Source organism: Thermobia domestica, chromosome 15, assembly GCF_964235325.1.
Source record: "Thermobia domestica chromosome 15, izTheDome1.hap1.1, whole genome shotgun sequence".
Taxonomy (NCBI): Eukaryota; Metazoa; Arthropoda; class Insecta; order Zygentoma; family Lepismatidae; genus Thermobia; species Thermobia domestica.
The window spans coordinates 164,196,793-164,211,566 of NC_137468.1; the positions used below are offsets into that span (position 1 = coordinate 164,196,793).

The following is a 14,774-nucleotide window of genomic DNA, read 5'->3' on the forward strand; positions in this document are numbered from 1 at the left end:
TCTTATTCTTGTTTACAAACTTGGTCTGAAAGGAGAGATGAAATAGAGGTTCTGTTTCTGCACTTATATCTGAACCCTTTCACTACCACTGGGATATATGTGTCCCACGATACATTCTCAGAGAACCCCTGTAATTTACCACGTTTTATTGCTATGAATCGATGTTCCACTGGTAAAGAGAAACCCGCTAATGGTTCACTGAATTCTTATTAATATTATCCAATAGACAGGAGTGGAAGTGAACGTGAACAATGAAAGTGATAATGGAACAGATGAAAGTGAGAAACAATGTACTAGTGATAAAGCAGTGGTTGCATGTACTGTAATTTGGAAAAGGATTCCGAAATGTAAAATATTTGTAATCATAAATACGATCCAATTGTTTTTCTGACAATATACATTTCATAATTGAAAATACAAGATGATCATTCATGTCAATACCTCTGGGACATAAAGGTCCCCACCCTTCCCACATCGAAAAATTGAAACGGTGGAAAATGTTTTTTATATATATTTATACGTTTGAAAACAACTTAAAATAGCCATATATTAATGTTTTTCACTCCGAAAAAAAAAAATGGTAGTGAAAGGATTAAACGAACGGAACGACAATAGAGTTCGCATTTTTCATATGCTCTGAATTATTAATCCTACCTTATACATTTTTCCTCCTCACTATAAATCTTACTGCACTCTGCATATTGTTTGTAAGAACATTAATTTAACTTTATGGAAAATGTATTTAGTTCCTAAATGTCCTGTTACTCATTTAAACTGTTATATTTTTCAAACTTTAAAATCTCACTCGACGACTCGTTTCATATTGCAGACTTACGATTAATTAAACAAAAATTTTAAAAGAATTTACAGTGTTTTGAGAATGTACACCAATGGAAATAAAGAGGATTTTCAATTCTTTTTCCTAACTCTTTCTGTCTAACATGGGGGCAGAAAAAGCGCCCGGTCTCTTGTTTCAAAGAGAAAGATGAATCTGGAATACTGTAGATAATTTTTTTCACATTACTATAAAAAGCAAAATTTAGTTAATATAATCAGTGTTTTGTGATGTTTCTACAGTCTGAAAGTGAGGGGGCAAAAAGGGTATCTTGTCCCCTTTGAAAATTTCAGGAGGGGCAACTGCCCCCCGGTTCCGGCGTCCCTGGGCCATTCTCTCCCAATTCGACGATCTGGGAACGTTTCATTTAGGTAGGTTTGCATATTCCTGTCAAAATGTGAAAGTGCACTGTCATGCTCAGATCACAACTGTAGTCTTATATTCAAGGGTATATGTTCTAACAATTTTGGGAGAACATTACGTAAAAATAAAAGATACGTACTCCCACACAGGCGGGCCGGAAATAAATAAGGCCCTATCACAAAATTATCCACTATACCGCGCCGCACACTCACACTAAATCTCTGCTGCTGATCGTTCAATAAAGTTAATTACATTCGGATTATTATGCCCTACACATAGCTACTACTAGTTTCAGGACGTTCTCTAATATTTCCCACTACACTGTCTTTAATTTTAACTGTCCACATGGTGCGGTTTCCTTCGATTTCACGAAGGGGAAATTGAAGAGAAAGCACAAGGAAAGTTACTCCCATTTGAGGGTGACGATCACGATATAAATGAGACGCCTCTGGGCTATTTTCCCTTGCCTCTCCATAAATGAAGTGCACATCTACCAGTTCGTGGACAGAGTAACCTGCCATTGTGCAGGCACGTATAGATTAACACAATCAATTTTATTTTTAGGCCTACACCAATGTCTACATTTTTACACGACCTTTAATACCTGGACGCAGCCCTCCCTCTACCATTGAATACAACACTTCCTATCCTGTTTTACAACAATTCCACCCGTAACACCAAAGCATCGGACTATGTATATCACTCACAAGTTGCGTAGATACCTACTACAACACAGCTATAGTAATTGACGTCACTCCACAACAAAACTGCAAGACAGCCTCCTGCGAGCCGCCTGCAATTGGTACACAAGGGACGATAATTCCGTAGTGCACGACCAAAACATCATGCCCTTAGTGAAAGTACTATGAGTTGTGCACGTGCTTCTACGTGTACGCAAAAGTAAGTTACCACATTCTCTTTCCTCCGCGTAGATATTCCATCCGGCTCCAAGGTACATTAGAACGTCGAAAAAGATTTTCCCTCATTTTTGAATGTAATTCCTACAAGCTTTCTTCTAGAAAATTTCTCCAGCAGTGACAAAATCAAAATGTAAGTGGGCTACACTAGAATGCTATTTTGGTATATTCACAATAGCAATGTAGTTTTTCGTAGCTTAGGGGTAAGGGGCGGCTTGTTAACTCCAAGGAAGGGGAAACACTCGTCGAAAGTTTCCCTGGAAGGAAATTCACCTCACGGACAAATCAAGTTTATTGTCCCAGCGCATTTCTTTGCATCGTTATGCAACGTGTACAACATCTCGTGTTTCGTCAATTTTTGTTGCTTCTGTGCACAGAAGTATCATATTCCACGGAATTACATATTACAAGGAGGAAATCCTTTAACCCTTTCAGACCTGGTAGTCACGTTGGTGTACATTAAGTTTTAAGCTTAATATAATTACTCTGGAGGATTCTAAATGGCTGGGTTTTTATGTCAGAATTCTTTGAACTTTTCTAAATCACTTTCCACTATTTCTGTGGTGTTTTAATCTGTTGTCAGGAAGCAATGCACATTTCTTGTAGACTACTTGCAGGGGCTATCACAATGGACAAAGCTCAGCCACGTAGGCTGTTTTATTCTTGGCGAAACAAGCTATTTGCAATAAATTCTCCTTTTGTTTTAGTGATGTATTTTGAGTTTCTAAACTATATAGATCACAATGATGTGTTCGATTAATCCCACTTTTATTTTACATACGTATTTCAACCCTAATGCACGCAAAATGTTTCGTCCATAATTCTCTAAATATGACATCCGCAAACGAATTGACGGTTGTATTTCATTTGTTAAGTCATAAAGAATAATAATTCAAAATAACAATAACACCGGAGAGTAAACAAAAAATCAGGTCTGAAAGGGTTAATGCAGCTTACTTTTGCTCTTTATGTGTTCACGCAATATTTGGGAATACCTTTGTCATGTGGAGAATCCCTTGTACACTCGTTTGTTCATCGCATATGATCGTTGCAATTTTGGATACAATATGTTATGTTTCTTTACATGCTGTTTGACTGTCCTATGCACAGTTGTTTTATACCTAATCTAGATCAAAGTTATTTTTTCCGTTTTCATGCACTCGTAATTTGGACAGGAAGCCGTTCATTTATCATCCGTCACCATTAGCCTAGAAGATATAACTGTGGTAGTTAAATACTTCTTTTATTTATATTCTTCTTCCGAGAGTTTATTCCGTACTTACCAGGGATGATATCGAAACTGCACCTTGAATTATGAGACATTCTTTATATTTCCTGATAGGACATCTCAAGCAAGTTCCAAAACAGGTGTTCGTTTCTTGCCCGGAAGTGACCCCACCTTTGCAGGGGCTAAAATATATAGAACATTTTGACCTATTTTCTATAGCAGGTGTACATAAAGTACGTTGCTACCCCTAAAAGTTGAAACCTATGCTAAAACGTCAAAACACCTGTTTCATCATTGTAAAAGCATAATTTAACGAAGTGAAAATATTTGCCCCAGGGTCTCCACAGGGTCCCAGGTGGGGTCCAACTCAAAATTTGCAATTGAAAAGAGGGGCAAGTAGCATATCGTTTGAAAGCTAGTGTTAAAAGAAAAACGATAACAGGAGTCCGACAGCTCTAATCAAACTCTGTGCAAAATGCCGGAAGATTTAAAATTTGAAAACAGTGCATGGCCACCACTAGAATTCCAAAACAGTGAAGAAGGTGTCAAAATTCTAAAACACGTGTTTCATTATTTGTAAAGTGCTACTTATCGAAATGATAATGTTTACCCCAGGGTCCCACAGGGTCCAACTCAAAATTTGCAATTGAGAAGAGGGGCACGTAGTGTATCGTTTGAAAGCTATCCCGCTACAACTTACCGACAGCCCGTCTGATAGAAGCGGTCTAGAAACCGCTAGACCACGTGTCTGTTTTGCATTTACAAGTGTCGTTTTGATGTGAAGAACCACATAGTTCGACATTTGTTTCAAAGTTTTAGGTGTAAGAGATGGTCATGAACTTAAAAATTCAGCATGTAGACGTAGTGTAAACACCCCACCATTTTGCACAGGATTGGCGTAGAGACGAAAGATTGGTTCCATACGCTGTCTGTTTTGAGAAACTTTGAAAGAAAATACTACTTAACCCATTTGAAAATGTATAGTTTGACCGCTGCCAGCATATAGGGACTCCAGGACATACGTTTTCATTTCTATACATTGAACGTTTGCAGTGACGAATTTAGAAAGCCAGCAACACTGACTTATAGCCTGTGATGAGCTTGAATGAAAAGTTGTATTAGTCAATTTGCAATAACGTTGACTTACATCTAGAAAATTGATTCTCTAGATTGCAAAGAAGGTTCACAAGCTCATCAAGTTGATGGTGACAGGCTCTGTTCTCCAGGACGTTACAATGACCGTAGACGATTATGTTACGTTCGAAGATAATACTCAATTCCAGCCCTTGGACACGAAATCAAGTCAACAAGGAACTGCTTCGGGTATCGAAGGCGATCCTGATTACGACTACCTGGACCCGAATCCTTTTCAGGAAACCGCATTTTGGAGATCATGGAGTGAAACGAAATTGAGGGATACTGTAGCAGCTTATAACTACGCATTCAGTGGTCGTAAACTCAAGGATGCGAAACATGTATCAAGAGTTGACATCTGTACAAGTAACATCATTCGGATGAAACTATTCCTGGACAAGGCATCCAAGCGCACCAAGCTAGCAGTACTCCTAGAATCTGTCAAAGCATGGTGCAAAAATCAACGCGCTGCTCCGAATTTTTTTAGGATCACTGAAGAAGGCATTGCCGTGGAAGCCTTGGAACAATCGCGGAAGCTAGGGGTTACTGGTTTCCCGATTCTGGATCCGCCGACTATTCAGAGAAATGAACTGGGTTTCCAGGAAAATCACAAAAGTCATGACAATGGCAGCCAGAGAAAAGCACTGAAACGTTCAAATGAATTCGACAGCTACATTCAACAAATCAGGCGGGAGATTGAAGAGGATAACTACAACCTTGATCAAAGTGGATTCAATTATGAATTACTAACACCACGAAATCTAACTCAACGTGGAGTAAAAAATGTCGAAACTTAAGTAAGATGCGAATCAAAAGTGACACATTCTTACACAGTCCAGGAAGCGATTTCGGCATCAGAAAAGCTCGTGGGCCCGACTGTCATTGTTCTCCGCGAACCATCCGGAAAATTTGGATCAAGGGTCCAATGTAAAATCCTTCAGACCCCTGGAGTCATAATCAGAGCCAACAAGTCAAGAATGATGACAAAGGCAATATTCAAGGAATACCTGCCACATCTTGTTCGGGACGTTGGAACTCCGTGTCTTTTGTTGGACGACGCAGCCATCATGAGAGATCCGGACTTGTATCAAAAGTGTCCTGACTTACATCCAGAAACAATCACTCCAGGCTGTACTTTCTATGGACAGCCATTCGATGTGGGATATATTCTTTACAGAAAAATGATGGTGAAGCGTGCCCACAAGCATGTTCGGAATGAAGGACTTGAAGACAAGCTAGACATGACAAATCGGTATTCCAGTGCTCACTTGATTGGGGTAACACGAAATCAGTTGGAATCACCCAGATTCCAAGATATGATCAAGTACGCTTTCGGCAAATGTGGATACATCGACCTTCCTGACGATTTTAGTTACCAATCCGTGAGAGACTTGTCTTTAAGTTTCCACACAAAGGATCCAGCTTTCTCGACATGTTCGATTCTGTTCGACATGTTTGATTCTGGACGACGAACACTGCATGAAGAAGAGTTTTATTCAGTGCAGTTGGTGTCTCCAACCACTGTGCATTTATCACTTATTCATGAACAATAGCATGGCCGCACCCCTCCACGAGTCACGGAAGCCTCACTATTACGCCGTAGAGTGATCGTCATGCATATGGCCCTCATACCTGCATAACAAAGATACAGTCCTGGCAGCTACCACCTTGCTACGACTGCAGCGTGTGACTTACGTGGCTCTCACACATAGACCAGAATAAAAGCCTAGCTTCAGCAAACAACATTCGACGGAGCCGTGTCTTCTAGACTGCTTCTACCAGACTGGTCGTCGGAAAGTTGAAGAACGATAGCTTATAAACGATATACTTTTTGAAGCATTTCCAACTGAAAACATCGAGGTAGACTCCGCATGGGACCCTACGAGGGCCTTGGGGCGAACATTTTAATTTAGATAAATTGCACATTTTAAATACTGTAACACATGCTTTAGAAATTTGACATTTGTATCACAGTTTTGGAATTCTAGTGGTGGCCATGCACTGTTAGCTGCAGACTGTTTTCAAATTTTGAATCTTCCGCCATTTCGCACAGAGTTTGATTAGAGCTGTGAGACTTCTGTTATCGCTTTCCTTTTAATACTAACTTTCAAACGATATGCTACTTGCCTCTCTTTCCAATTGCCAATTTTGAGTTGGACCCCACCTGGGACCCTGCAGGGACCCTGGGGTAAACATAATCATTTCGATAAATAGCATTTTTCACATAATGAAACACGTGTTTTAGAATTTTGACACCTGTTTCACCGTTTTGGAATTTTAGTGGTGGCCATGCACTGTTAGCTGCAGACTGTTTTCAAATTTTGAATCTTCCGCCATTTCGCACAGAGTTTGATTAGACCTGTCAGACTTCTGTTATCGTTTTTCTTTTAACACTAGCTTTCAAACGGTATGCTACTTGTCCCTCTTTTCAATTGCAAATTTTGAGTTGGACCCCACCTGGGACCCTGTGGAGACCCTGGGGCAAATATTTTCACTTCGTTAAATTATGCTTTTACAATGATGAAACAGGTGTTTTGACGTTTTAGCATAGGTTTCAACTTTTAGGGGTAGCAACGTACTTTATGTACACCTGCTATAGAAAATAGGTCAAAATGTTCTATATATTTTAGCCCCTGCAAAGGTGGGGTCACTTCCGGGCAAGAAACGAACACCTGTTTTGGAACTTGCTTGAGATGTCCTATCAGGAAATAAATAGAATGTCTCCCAATTCAAGGTGCAGTTTCGATATCATCCCTGGTTAGACAAATTGATCAATCATACATGCGCATCTGTTTTTCCTTCCAATTTAAAGCGTTCTAACTTGAACGATGTACTATTACTTTTGATTGTTAAAATCTTGTACTTGTTTGATGTTTATTACCCTCATTCAACGTTTTATAATATATTCAAAGAAATACTCCCGTTCCTTTAAGAGTCACCCTTGCACCGCCACTGCATTATATCTCAATGTACACTAATGGAATCGACTAAAAATATTGGACATTCTGTTTTACCCGACTTCGATCCTACATCTTGTTCTTGAGTTATGGCTGTTTTTACATTTTTTCCAACAAATTTTCGGGTGATCAATGTGCCGAAAGCAGGCATTTTTACACCCAGGTTGGTGTATACTTTTCGTTCTATTTTGGTGTGAGGAATCATCTCCCGAAGTTTGTTATATTACCTAAGGTACACCCTGTATATATACTGTATATATGGACGGCATTTTATGTATTAAACCACCATTTTTTTTTTTTTTTAGTAACGTAAATAGCTAAACTGTGAAAACGTCTTTACTAGATAAACCATTTTTAGTTCTTGTAATAAATTTTTTGTCAAACAAAATGAAGCTAAATATTTACTAATAAGTCATTATGCCTGTATTTTAGAAATACAATAGGCACTGATTATTTGAACACGGGACTGACTTCATCGAGGGAGTCGAGGGAGTCGAGGGACTCGAGGGAGTAAAAATAATTACTAGAGGGAGTCGAGGGAGTAAAAATATTCACTCGAGGGAGTAAAAATATTCACTCTAGGGAGTCGAGGGAGTAAAAATTTTCACTCGAGGGAGTAAAAATTTTCACTCGAGGGAGTAAAAATATTCACTCGAGGGAGTCGAGGGAGTAAAAATATTCACTCGAGGGAGTCGAGGGAGTAAAAATATTTGCTCGAGGGAGTCGAGGGAGTAAAAATATTCACTCGAGGGAGTCGAAGGAGTAAACATTTTCACTCGAGGGAGTAAAAATATTCACTCGAGGGAGTCGAGGGAGTAAAAATATTCACTCGAGGGAGTAAAAATAATCACTCGAGGAAGTCGAGGGAGTAAAAATTTTCACTCGAGGGAGTAAAAATATTCACTCGAGGGAGTCGAAGGGGTAAAAATTTTCACTCGAGGGAGTCGAGGGAGTAAAAATATTCACTCGAGGGAGTCGAGGGAGTAAAAATATTCACTCGAGGGAGTCGAGGGAGTAAAAATATTCACTCGAGGGAGTCGAGGGAGTAAAAATATACACTCGAGGGAGTCGAGGGAGTAAAAATATTCACTCGAGGGAGTAAAAATATTCACTCGAGGGAGTCGAGGGAGTAAAAATATTCACTCGAGGGAGTCGAGGGAGTAAAAATATTCACTCGACAGAGTAAAAATTAATCACTCGAGAAAGTCGAGGGAATAAAAATAATCACTGGAAGGAGTGGAGGGAGTAAATGTAATCACTCGAGGGAGTCCAGGGGGGAAAAATATTCACTCGTGGGAATATTTTTGCTCCCTCGACTCTCTTGTGTGAATATTTTTACTCCCTCGGCTCCCTCGAGTGAATATTTTTACTCCCTCGACTCCCTTGAGTGAATATTTTTACGCTCTCGAGTGAAAAGTTACTCCCTCGACTCCCTCGAGTGAATATTTTTACTCCCTCGACTCCCTCGAGTGAATATTTTTACTCCCTCTACTCCGTCGAATGAATATTTTTACTCCCTCGACTCCATCGAGTGAATATTTTTACTCCCACGAATCCCTCGAGTGAATATTTTTACTCCTTCGACTCCTTCGAGTGAATAGTTTTACTCCTTCGACCCCTCGAGTGAATATTTTTACTCCCTCGACTCCCTCCAGTGCATATTTTTACTCCCTCGACTCCCTCGAGTGAATAATTTTACTCCGACTCCCTAGAGTGAATATTTTACTCCCTCGACTCCCTCGAGTGAATATTTTTACTTCCTCGACTCTTTCGAGTGAATATTTTTACTCCCTCGAATCCCTAGAGTGAATATTTTTACTCTTTCTAGTGAATATTTTTACTCCCCCGCCTCCCACGAGTGAATATTTTTACTTCCTCGACTCCCTCGATTGTATATTTTTACTCCCTCGACTCCCTCGAGTGAATATTTTTACTCCCTGGACTCCCTCGAGTGAATATGTTTACTCCCTGGACTCCCTCGAGTGAATATTTTTACTCCCTCGAGTGAAAATTTTTACTCCCTCGACTCCCTAGAGTGAATAGTTTTACTCCCTCGAGTGAATATTTTTACTCCCTCGACTCCCTCTAGTAATTATATTTACTCCCTCGACTCCCTCGAGTCCCTCGAATACCCTCGACTCCCTCGAGTCCCTCGACTCACTCGATGAAGTCAGTCCCTTTGAACACTGCTCTAACATATACAGGAACAAGCAAATTTGTAAATAAAGAGCTTTAAGCTGCCTCTATCTATTGCTTGCAATTACTGAAAAGAAATGAAATGAATCATTGAATAACATTCATTTCTGTCAGTAGATATTCTCGAGCTCTGTGCGTGCATTACAGACTTTAGGAAGCAAAAAACTACTGCCGTTATTGGCAATTTCCATAGATTTCTTAGGGAACATCTTACTAGCTTGCAGTCTTTAAAGAAGGGAAAGAATGAAACTAAAGGTATTAATGAAACTATGGGAAGATTGTGTGTGGAAGATTTTTTTTTTTTAATAGGCTCTTAAAAGATACTTCAGAACAAACGAATGAAACAGACTGTTTTAGAGCTATAACATTGTAAACTTGATTCCTGTTTTTTTTTTTTTTTTTTTTTTTTTTTTTCGTCTGAATGGAAAAAGTGTATTACGTCTTACACGCTGCTTTAGACAAGGAGAGGTGGAGGAGGGAAGGAGTTGGATTGAAGACAAGAAATAACTAATCAATCGAGAAATGCATTTCTGGATTGCATAAGAAAACGGGGCAAGAGTTTATTAATTTGGACTTAGAATTTGTAACAATTTCTAAGCCGCGGACTGTATTCGTACATCTTAGAAATCTCTTAAATCGATGTAAGTAAATGAAAACACGAATCGAAAATATCCTATATTTGTGAAAAGCTGAAACTAAAATTTAATTTTGTAGCTCTTTTTGCTGTAAAGATTTTCACAATGCCCTCAAAAGATAACTTTGAAGTTAATTTACGCTCTATGAATATGATCCTAAGATTGGTGAGTCGTTGTTGTCCTGTTAGTTTTCTGAGGTATTATTTTATGATCTTCAGTTTGTTAAAATTAATTTCCTTGCTTTATAGTGAAAATAAATATTTTCCAGTTTTGCGTCTCCCAAATCCGGCGAAAGGGGCACAAGGAAGCTCACGTTTATTTATTTACTTATTTATTTATTGTTAGTTCCAATTGAAAAAAAATTGTGCAAAAAAATGTACGTAAAATTAAAAATCAAAATCAATGGTCTGCTTATGTAAACACAAAATATTTAAAATTACAGAAATAAAAATAGATATGTAAGGAAGGATTATACGAGTTCGTATGTGGAATATTGTCGCATTCATGTGATACTTTCATAGCATAGGAGGCTATGGGTACTTCTCAAATAAGAGAATTTATGCGGACTGCAGGGCGCATGCTGACAAACTGATGTATGCTACCACCTAGTGGAAGCTTCAGAAACTAGAAACGTTAACTCGAGTGAAGCTTGCGGCGGCCAGTGGATTTCGTTGAGTGCGAGGGTTGGAAGTGAGGGGTTGTGCTGATTGTAGCGAGGATTTTGGGGGTTATGTTTTCTTCAGAGGGGTTTGCTGGTAAGAGGTTTACCGAAAATTGAAAGAAGGCTTTTGTACCAACTAAGAAATTGTGTAAAGATAGCGAGGAAAGGAAGAAGATTACATACGCAGCGACGAAGTTGTTATTCGTTTTGGATTAAATAACCGACCGCCAGCGCCGAGACACCGGAGCGTGTTGCTAGCCAAGGAGAGTGAGTGTGGAGTACATATTAAATCCTACGAGGGATTTTTTTTTTAGTTCATCCGATCTTTTCTGATTGTTATATTTATGAATCGCGTCCGCAAGGTGTGTGTAACGTGCCTACAGTAACACTAATCCAAAAATTCATAAGATAGGATAAAAGAAAAACGCTTGTCTTCCAAAAGATGTGAAAACTCTTTCCGGCAAGATATCCATCAACACAACGAATATAAAGCCCAGGATCCATCAACAGTATAGTGATTTTTAAAATTGAATTGATATTTACTTCAACGTCTTTTAAACTCAATATACGGCAGTTTTCCTTCAGAGATGCATTAGTGAGAAACATAAAATTAAGTTTTCGGTTGTGTTTTTGTTTTGATTTGCATTGACGTGTTTCATTTGTTTCTGTTTGTTTTTGTTTACTTTTTTTTATTTAATGAGAACAGTACAATTGCAAATATGACTCGGGATATTACTGCAAAATAGTGCCTACATATATATTCAATTTTTCTTCCGATATTGTGATGACCGGGATTTGAACTTAGGATTCTTTTAAGCCAGCGATAACGGTTTGTTTGTTATAGTGCAAATTACATCTAAAAGACCTTGAGGAGATAGTGGTGGTTAACAACTAAACCGTAGGTGAGTATCTTTTCTCTTCAAAACTTAAAATTGTATCAATGCAGTGCTGGTAAAATAGAGTTAGAGTAGGTTTGGCGCTCTGAATTTATCAAATATTTGGTTTTTAAAGTGTGTGCGTATATATATATAATACCTAATGTGAAAACAAGTAATATCATAGAGAGTAATAGGTAAGGGCTAAGTTCTTGGGTCTAGGCTACAAGGAATTGGGTAATTGGAACGAAACTAACAGAATTCATTCATAGCCCTTCATCCTACGATAAAAATGCAAAATAATAATAATGCACACACAGAGGAAAAAGGGGGCATGATACTAAGAATTGTCCCAATTAGATAATATGAATTTTAATCTCTGTAGCTATCGTCCTAAGAGGAAAAATATTTTTCAGTTTTTTGTTCCTCTTTGGAGGGAACATGGTGGACATATTCTCCCCCTAAATTCCCATGGTTCGATTCTTGGGTCTAGTCTGGAAGGAATTGAGCGATTAGAACGAAACTTGCAAGATACATAGCCCCTTAGGCTACGATAGAAATGCGACAAAACTAACATTTTACATTTGCAAATACAAACGGGAGACATGACTAAAAATTTTTTCAAAAGAGATAAGACTTACAAATTCTAATGAGTGTAACGTCCTAAGAACAGAAATAATTTTTACATTTTTTGTATTCCAGTTTGAAAGGAACAAAGAGGGCATATTGCCCCATAGGGTTTTTATCGTAGGGAGAAAGGCTATAAATCGCTCAAATCCTTCTAGGTTGGTCAGAAGAGCCGAACCACAGAATTTTATGAAGTAATATGCCCCTATGTTCCCAGCAACTAGGAATAGAAAAAAAATGAAAATTATTTTTATTCCCAGGACGTTTCACAGATTAAAATTTGTAACTTTTATCCGATTTTGGCAATTTTTTAAGGTCATGCCCCCCGACCCGCTTTGTATGAGCAAATGTATGTTTTTGTTGTTTTTTATCGTAGGCTGGTGAGCTATGAATCCTGCAAATGTTCCAATTGCTCAACTCTACCGAATAATGAATAGCAGGAATTTATTTTGGGGGGTTAGAGCTTTTAGGGGTTGGTCCAAATTCGGTGAGTATAAATTACATTAGAAATTTGTAAAATCATCCCTAATTTCCATCAATTTAGGGAAAAGTTGGGATTTCGGAGAAGAAGAGGTCCGGACCCTGCAGGATCCACCCCCGGTGTACGTCCCTGATTAGTATTTATTACTCTAGGGTAATAAATGTCAGGTTCTTTAAGCATTTTCCCTGCAAGTGAGAGATTTTGAGACACTAACATCCATCTGTTCAGTTATGTTTCCTGTTTATTTATTACTTTTAGATATTCCCTTCCACACGCTGACGATTTTTTTTAATTAGCTCTCAATTCCTCTTTTAGCGTTTTGCTGAACAATTTAATGACAATCGCTTCTGCACGGAACAACTTCGACACAATGTCTTCTTTTGTTTTAGATTTCTCTCTCTCTCTCTCTCTCTTTACCTGTTTTGGTCCTCAACATCTTGAGGGGGGGTCTGGAAGTGTGGCATCTAAAGTTAAAATCCAGGCTATGAGTTTATTTTACTTATTTATTTTTTCTTTTGTATGTATTTATTTTATTTTTTAAATTAGAAACACTAATGATGTTTAAAATAATAGTAACAACTGCTGCTATTAGTAATAGTAATAATAATAATAATTTCATTACCGAACTTAAATGAATTAATGGTTAGCGTTTCCAAGGGTCCTGGCCATCCTGTTTTCCTAGAGTAATTTCTCAGTTCCAGCAGGCAATCCATATCCTATCTTCTACTCACTATTAAAAGAAAGGTATGTAATTCTAGATCGCTAGAAGTTACGCATCACGCCGTTAGATAACGGCAGCCTCCCTCGAGCAGTTTTGTTTAATTTAAAGGTAATGATTATCTTTCGGTATGAATATGTATAGTGGTAGTATCTTTACTTTTGATAATAGTTTATTATTATTTTAGGTAGTATATGTGAAAGAAAAGAATTTTAATATATATATTTATTACAAGATATTATTTATAACATTATTATACACATGTAGACTTGTTGCAATAAACAGTTTTTTTTTATTTAATGAGCTTAAATATAGTTTGCAAATAAACAATAATTAAATTTAACAATTAACAATAATTAAGCTTTAAGAGCTGTTATCAAAGAGGCCTAGCAGAAGACTGCTATTGAAGAAATTACTTCTTTTGAGACAAAATATTTACGGCAAAAGGTTAAATCTTACATTTTACATTTGGATGTCTCTCTCTCAACTCGATGTAGCTTATTTTGAAGACTGTCATCATTGATGAATAGAATATAACAATACAATAAATATTAATGATAATGATGTTTTGATTTTTTAATTTTATGTACTCGTTTCAGAGAGTAAAGAATGTGACAAACAGTTTGTACGTGATAACTCCTTGTGGCTTATTTTGTACTTATATATAAAGTTTTTTTTTTTTTAAATATGTTAATTATTTAATTAGGCCTAATTAACCATAACAGTTTGACATCTACTGGACGATTTGGAACTTAGCTTGGTTCTATTTAACTGTTCTGAACAAAGTTTATTATAATTTAAGAATTTATATAGCAAAATTACTCATATCCAATTATTCGGATAAAATTCGAACACATGTATTCTCACGCTATTATAAAATATCTAGTGGGTTTTAAGCCTCGGAGGATTACCTTTGAGCCCTCTCGCTTCACATCTCCACGAATTCTTTCGTAAGATCAACTTCGCTTACGGCTACCAGGTTCTCAAGCCGGTTGTATTTTTTGTAGTGTTGAAAAAACTGATCAGTCGTTAGAACAGTCTGTACCATGGGTTGTAAAAGTTAAGTATAATTTTTTTAAAAAATACCCATTTTGGGGTTACCACTTTGCCCAAGGTTCGTGATGCTTCTCTTTATTTCATCGGATAA

The 14,774-nt window shown here is 37.7% G+C and overlaps 1 protein-coding gene across 3 annotated transcripts in view; it reads left to right on the top strand.

Moving 5' to 3' along the window:
• The first annotated feature begins 10,919 nt into the window (after window positions 1-10,919).
• The window catches only part of Ptpmeg (protein tyrosine phosphatase Meg), a 530,463-nt gene continuing 526,608 nt past the window's right edge, over window positions 10,920-14,774 (top strand). For all 3 annotated transcript variants that reach the window (XM_081740356.1, XM_081740357.1, XM_081740358.1), the window contains exon 1: window positions 10,920-11,828. The gene's annotated coding sequence lies outside the window, so the exon portion shown is untranslated. The remainder of the gene's footprint in view (window positions 11,829-14,774) is intronic.